This window comes from Pundamilia nyererei, unplaced genomic scaffold (assembly GCF_000239375.1).
Source record: "Pundamilia nyererei isolate P.nyererei 1_Seehausen unplaced genomic scaffold, PunNye1.0 scaffold00127, whole genome shotgun sequence".
NCBI lineage: Eukaryota > Metazoa > Chordata > Actinopteri > Cichliformes > Cichlidae > Pundamilia > Pundamilia nyererei.
This window is the reverse complement of record NW_005187528.1, coordinates 225,038-232,730: the sequence shown is the minus strand read 5'-3', so window position 1 is coordinate 232,730 and position 7,693 is coordinate 225,038.

Here is a 7,693-nt window from a genome sequence, read left to right as displayed (position 1 = left end):
ATCTGATTAGGTTTGTCTGCATGTTAGCAGGATTAGTCAGAATGCTTACATGGATTTGCATCAAAATGTAATCCCATGTTACAAATATATATGTCATTAAATTCAGAAATCACTCTGGATCAGGCAATATTTGGAATCATTCTTTACCGCTGAGAGATATTGGATATGTATCAGCCATAGTGGAGATATTGTTGCTGTTGTTTTTTTTATGTTTCTGTTAATGTAACATGCATGTATTAAACCGTGTTTATCGGTGATGGAACGTGTACAGTAAACAAGGCAAATTAATAGCATATATGTATGCAGTTTATACATATGCCATCAAATATGCAGAGATAATAGCTGGTCTGATGAGCAGACTATGGCATTAATATTAAACTGAACTACTTTAGTATCCGTTCTTTTCTTTGTTGAGGATAGAAATTAAAGAAATGTCAGATATAAGGTCAGGACTTAAGGAGCGAGTAATGCGTTAATAGTAATAACTATTAAGTTTTAAATGTTATTTACATTAAATACTCTGAACATACAGATAAAGCAATAAACAAGTGACCAAGTGTATAACGTTACCTCTATTCAAAAAATCATACAGTATGTTTGCTTAAGATCAGGCTAAAAGTACAATTCCACAAAATTACAAAAACGTAAAGATGGTCATGGTGCAGGTCCATTCTTGCAGGGATTGTAGAAAATAAGTGCTTATATACTGCAGACTGCAGTTGACTGCAGAGGGGTTTAAACTAAATATAGTTCACTGTTTGGTGTGGATGTCAATGCCTTAATCTTATTGTCACTGCAGAACAAAACACAATATATGTATATATATTTATATATATAATTTGCCTTTTTGTGGGAGTGACTTATTATGTGTTTGGAAGTTAAAAACCACATTGTGTAGTGAAATAGCAAACATTTATTGCCAAGTCGCCATTATCATTGCCCTGTAATCAACACAGAGGCCTCCATGCTGCATAAGATAAAAGTCTACCTATCTGTGTGAGCTCAGAAGATTCCTCCGAACTATGGAGACTTTCTAAAGCTTAAAGCCGTTTTTGGTAATCATCTAATCCCAGTATTTTTGCTGACGTACCTAAAATAGCATCATTTTGTTACAAATAATTTTCTCAAATAGCATAACTAGCTGAAAGAGATTTGTATAGTGCTTATGTTTGCTTTTGTCAGTTCATGATTGCTTCAGGAAACCAGCATTTTTGTGCTCACACAAGTAGTTCTTCTCATACTATCATCGCTTCTTGAGCCTTATTACGGCTCATGGTGCCTAACTTTCTCTAGTTCCTAATCTCCTATTTTATCATGTATAACTTTAACTATTAAAGTAAACCGGAGAGTGGAACTTATGTAAAAGTTGTTTTCCGAGTTAACTGTGTGGGTGTGCTTATTTCACATTAGGAAATAACTTGCAGGAAGTGTGCCATTACGGTAAAAGCTGTGTGCTGAATGTTAATGAATGTTAGCGCTTATCAGTTCTCACAGGACCTTTTTTTCTTCTCCCCCCGCAGAGTGAGGTTAAACATGGTTATTGAACCTTTTGCCACATGATGGACTACTACCCCCTCCCTCATCATGTGACCAGTCAGCTCCAAAGGATTTGACAAGGAGCAATAAACCCACAGCAACAATCTATGTGGTATGCAGCCTGTCGCATGCATTATCTAGTGTGGAATGTGGTTTGTTAGCTTGGACTCATGCCAGAGTTATGAATGCACATCCACATGTCTGTACATGTGGTATACATATGTGTGCATAATCAACACCATGTAGCTCTGATGACACGTTTATCATATGTATCATTCTCTACTGTGCAGCCCACCTGGGAAAGTTTCCAGGATGCTAGGAGTTCTGAAGAAGTTTTACAGATTGGTGGAATCCAAACAGTTCAACCACAGCTTTTTGTGAAGGTGCTAGAACCCTGCCTGATTTGCACGAGACATCATATTTTGCATTTGTGATGTAAACTTATTTTAAAAGTTTATTCAAAAGATAATAAGGACTTTGTTTGACGTATTGGTCTGCACCTCACACTAGTCAAATGAAAGTTTAATCATCCCAAAGATGATGGAAGAACATTATTATTTGGCTAATAGAAATAATAGTAAGGGCACAGTTAAGAAATTTAAGCTCTGAATGCACCGAAATTGACCAAATGCATGATGCACTCATTTTAAATACTAATAAACACTATCATCTGTAGTTGTTGGGGTAGAAAAAAAGGTGAAAATTGTCTATCAAAAATATGACACTCATTAACTGAACATATTTAGTTTTTTTTATTTACTTTGATTTAATTTAATTAGAATATCATATAGAAGCTAGCTGCGAATGACTTGTATTTTCAGAACAGGTGAAGGTAATACATTAACACAGCAAATGGCATGGCTACCAATGCTCAAGACATCAATATATGTACAGTATTAAAACAGTGCAAAGAAGAAGTTATTTCTTCTCATCATGAATTCTGAAAAAGTCTCATCATTTCAAAAGTCCTCCCTGACCTTGCTCCAATCTTTAGCTGACTAATAAAATTCTAACTCCTGTCAATTCAACTCATTGCAAGACTAACAGAACAGACTAACACAAGTGCATTCATCATTTTAACTGGACCAACACTAACAGTGTCCTGAACACGTCTCTGCTAGCTAGGAATGAGGGGCAATACATTCTTCGCTAACTTGTAGTAGTTGATGGTTTAATGACAGGAAGCTACCTGATAAATGACACTCCAGAACAGTTGTGCAAAGATTTAGGGGGTTGGCACTGGCATTTTCACCACAGTCTGTAACATTGTCCACTCCAAAGCTCAGAACTGAATCATTCTGCAATCAAACAGATCATCAAAGTCTGGTTTCAGGTCTCGTTTCTGACTCAGAAGGAGGACAACATGGGGGACTGGGAAATGTAGAACTTCTTCTGTGAATGTGTTTTGGAGAAAGTTTTATTAGTCTGTTTTTGATTCTTACAAAGCCAACATATATACTCACTGGTCACTTTCTTACATATCTGGTTAGACCTCCTTTTGGTTTCAGATCTGCCTTAATTTGTCTTGGCATAGATTTCACGAGGTGCAGGAAACATTCCTCAGAGACTTTGGTCCATATTAACATGATAGCAACACACAGTTGGTGCAGATTTTGTCAGTTGTGCATAGATGATGCAAATCTGCCATTCTACCAAATCCCGAAGGTCCTGTATTGGACTGAGGTCTAGTGACTGTGGACACTACACTAAACTGTTTTTCATGTTCAAGTAACATGGTGTGTTACCCTGCTGAAAGCAGCCATCAGAAGATTGGTGCACTGTGTTAATAAAGAAATGGACACGGTCAGCAACAATCTTTAGACTGGTCTCTTTTCTCTCTTTTTTGGACCTTTCTTTCTAAACAGTGTGTAAAGATGGTGGTGTGGGAAAATCCCAGTAGAAGTAGCAGTTTCTGAAATAAACCAGTTTGTCTGGTATAAATAACCAAGCCACATTCAAAGTCACGTAAATCACCTTTCTTCTCTATTCTGATGCTCGGCTTGAACTTCAGCAGGTCATCTTGACCACGTCTACATACCTGGATGCATTGGGTTACTGCCACATGATTGGCTGATTAGCTATTTGAACTGGTGTACCTAGTAAAGTGCCTGATGAGTGTTTATTTAAGTTTAGACTTTAGTTGTATATTAGTGTTCTAGCTTGCTTTGGAATATAGATGATGGAATTGCTTTATGTATCTATTTCTTTTTGTTGTCTGTTTGATTCCCTTTGATCTATCAAATTAAACTTAAGCGTCAGGTCCAACTGCCCAGGGAAGGGCATCATGCCCGGCTGTGTTTAAGGGTCACTCTGCCCCATTATACTATCATGCTCCCTCAAACATCAGGTGACCCAAACTCAGGCTTGGATACTGTAACTAAGACAAGACCATGCTCATCTTTCTGTACGTCACTGGCAATGCCTCCCAGAATTATACCTTCAAACATTGTAAAAACGTTCAGATCTTTAGTGCTGTGAGCTGAAGTTTTGTGTGGCCCAAACTTCCCAGAACCTTTCTTTCTGTTTTCTTTTTCTCTTTTTTTTTTTTTGTATTTTGTGGTTAGTTTTGCTATTCTTGCTAACTTACTCCTTCTTCTTTTATTTATTCTAAGGAAACCGCTGTAGCTGTTGCCAAATGTGAAACTCATCGTAAAACCACTTCCTATTTGCAAGAACAACTTGTCCTCTAAAGGCTTAGTTGTGCCTGTGCTTTGACTATCAAAACCTGTCAGAACAGGCAAGGATGAATCAATATCACAAAAAGTGCTGTAAAGAGATTCAAAATATATATTTAATAAATGAAAGTGTTACAAGTTATTATTCAAAAGGGCACATTGATGTAAACACAGAGTTAATGGATAACTCACTGAATATACTAAAAGTTACACCACAGAACCCAGTTAAACTCGTATTGACCTTTGACCCCCACGCCACCTTTCAGTGTGTTTGTGACTTTCTTTCTGTTAGATAACAATAATAAACTCTGGTCCATCTTTTTATAGTCTCAGGTAGGAGTTTGGAGGAACTGAAAGAGACTCATTTTACCTAGAGATATTTTAGTTATCTTTGACATTCCTTTTTAAGTAAGGAAAATCATGTTTGTCTAATTAATAAAAAATTACTATGTGCTATCTAAATTCTGTTTTCAATTTTAAAAAAAACTTCTGGCACCTTCTAATCCTTCTTATCATTTATGATAAGATAGTCTGTGTATGTATGTTGTTAAAAGTTGAGTGGAAGGGGAGGGTGGGACTGGGAATAGAGACAGCAGCAAGCCTGCACACATTTCAAGAATGCTACAGTCCCACAGCCTTCACTGGGCCCTGGAGAGCGGGAAGGTGGTGTGTAGAGTGGCAAACCAAAACATGAGGGAGGAGGGACAAGAATTCTTCCATTTGAAGGTCTCACTTGGCTTTTAGAATTCACGTCTTGGGGCGTTTAGTCTAGACTAAGTGGAGATGAAGGCACAAAATAACTGTGCACATGAATATGAACTGATTTTAATTGATTGCAAATAGATTATTGGTTACAATAATGTCCCCAGTTTAGCTAGCTGAAATGTTTCTACTGCATAGATTTCTACAATTTACATTTCATACATTTCATACTTGTTGTTTGATTGTTTCAAAGATCAGTCAGTCATCAGCCTGTCCTCTGTGGCTCCGGAAGAAGCATTCTTGTCTGAGAACCCTGAAGATATTGTAGTGTCTTCAAGGTTTTCTCAGTTTTGACTTGAAATTTCAAAATATAACAAAGTTACCATTGTGCAGTTATAATGCAGGTAGAGTAAAAGATGCCAAAAGATGCCTGGATCTTGCATTTTGGCAAATGCAAGATCCAGGGTTTTATAATATAACTCACAAAAGGACTAAAGATCAGGATACATGTTTTCTTCATCCTGAGTATATGTAGATTTTGTAATTCAAACTGTTTTAACAGCTGCAACAGCTGCAAGACTGACTTGCTGGTGGCTTAAAGTGTGGACATAAGTGAGAATCCGTGTACACAGTCTGATGTTTGTTTTCTGTGGAGTCAAGCAACTGAAAGTGAAAGTCGTGGTCTTGGATTTAGTGTTATAAACATGAACAGTGTTCTTAAAGTAGAGAGCAAAGAACCAAGGACGAAAGCTGTCCTCAATAAAGTTCATGTAATCATAAAATTGCTCAAGTGCAAGCAACAAAAAACATATTTAAAAAAGAGTGAAGTTTAATGTAGTGAGAGAGGAGGAAAACAGGAGAAAACACAACAGAATTAGACATTTACATTTGCATTTTATGAGGATTTTAAGCCTTTTGATGAAAGCATTTCTTAGGAATACAAGTCTAATCATCACTACAAGCGGTCAGAAATGAGAACAGTAACAATAATCATGTCTTTGAAAATGTACCAGAAATTTTGAACTAAATATGATAGAACACGCAGAATGTGAATGATGAAGTCATGTAGGCATCCTGATCTTAAAACCCTGTGTTCTTTCCGCTACATGATATCAAAGGCAAAGTGACCAAAGCCACCTACAGGAAAATTCAATATTTGCTCTACTCCAGTGACAGGCCCTCCGTGCTCCTGTAGTTGTGAAATTGATTTTTTTTGCTTGCATTTTTGATTAGTGGTGAAAAATTGTGCAACCTGAAGTTGGGTCTTGAAATAGCTGCTTAAAGACTGAGTCGTAGTGAAATCAACTTTAAATAACGACATTTTGCATTGTGAAATAAAGCAGCTTAAGCTTGTTTTGCAATTTCAGATTCAATCTATTAATTTTTGTATTATATCCTCTTTGTAATTCTTGTTGCTTGAAAACAGAGTAATCTTGTGTTTAAGTTATATTCCGATCATTTATAAAAAACCTATTAATGGGCACATAACACACTTTCATCATTTCCCCTTTTCTATCTTCCTGCTACTGCATGTATCCTTGGTTAGCACTTTATCATATACTGATAAACTTCCCTGTAGTCAGCTCTTTGCACATGTAGTCACTCTTATCTCAGCTCAGATAGTTAAGGGTAACTGCACAGTTCTCGAAGCCACAAACACACTGGAATTTTCTACTTCATAGTTTTTCCAGAGATCTATCAGGGCAAGAGTTAGTGATTAACTGGACTTCTATGTCATTGTGACAAATGACACTTTTCCCAAGATCAAAGTCATGTCTGGTATAGCTGGTTAAAGGCTGTCTTTACTAAACTAGCTGTGTCACGTTAGACTAAAGTACAGCGGGAAACCACCTGTTGTAGTGGTAAGAATTCAGCCCTGCTGTCATGGCTGATTATTTTAAATATACTGTGCTCTATGTCTAGATTCTGACTTTAATCCTTTATTTGTTCCCAGACAATAAATTTGTTTGGTGACCCTTTATTCTTTTGTGCACTATGATTTGTGGTTAAATATTTGCAGGACCTTACCATTCAATTCACAGTGTGAGGGCCATTGCGTGGGGGCCAACGTGGGGGCCCTTCATGTTTGTCACACGGTGCCAGTGGTGGACCTGCCAATTCTGGTATTCTACACCAAATGCCAATCTACACAATCATTGACCGAAGTGCTCACTACAGGATGTCGGGCCACCCTCACGAAGTCTGTTTCTAATTGTTTGGTCGTAGAAAGAGACTGAGAGGAGCAGATACCAGTCCTGCTGATGGGTTAAGGACCTTCTGTGGCCCTGTCCAGCTATCATAGACTAGCTGCTTATCTCCTGGAATTTTCTCCATGCTCTTGAGACTGTGCTGGGAGACACAGCAAACCTTATAGCAAAGGCACATATTGAAGTGCCATCTTCATGCTACTGATTGTGGCACTTTCCTTGGCCAAATGCAAAAAGAGTGAAAACATGAAAAGATAAAGACGGAAAAATGTCCGAGGCCTCCACATGTAAAATCATTCCTGTTTTGGGGCTTATCTCATTCTTTCTCCTCTAGGACACCTGTTGGTAATTTCGTTAACACCAAAGCAGCTGAAACTGATTAACCACCCCATCTGCTACTTAAGTGGATCAATATCCCGGAAGGTTAACCGACTTGATGCTATACTCTGATTAAAAATGGTAAATGGTAAATGGCCTGCATATGTATAGCGCTTTACTTAGTCCCTAAGGACCCCAAAGCGCTTTACACAACATTCAGTCATCCACCCATTCACACACACATTCACACACTGG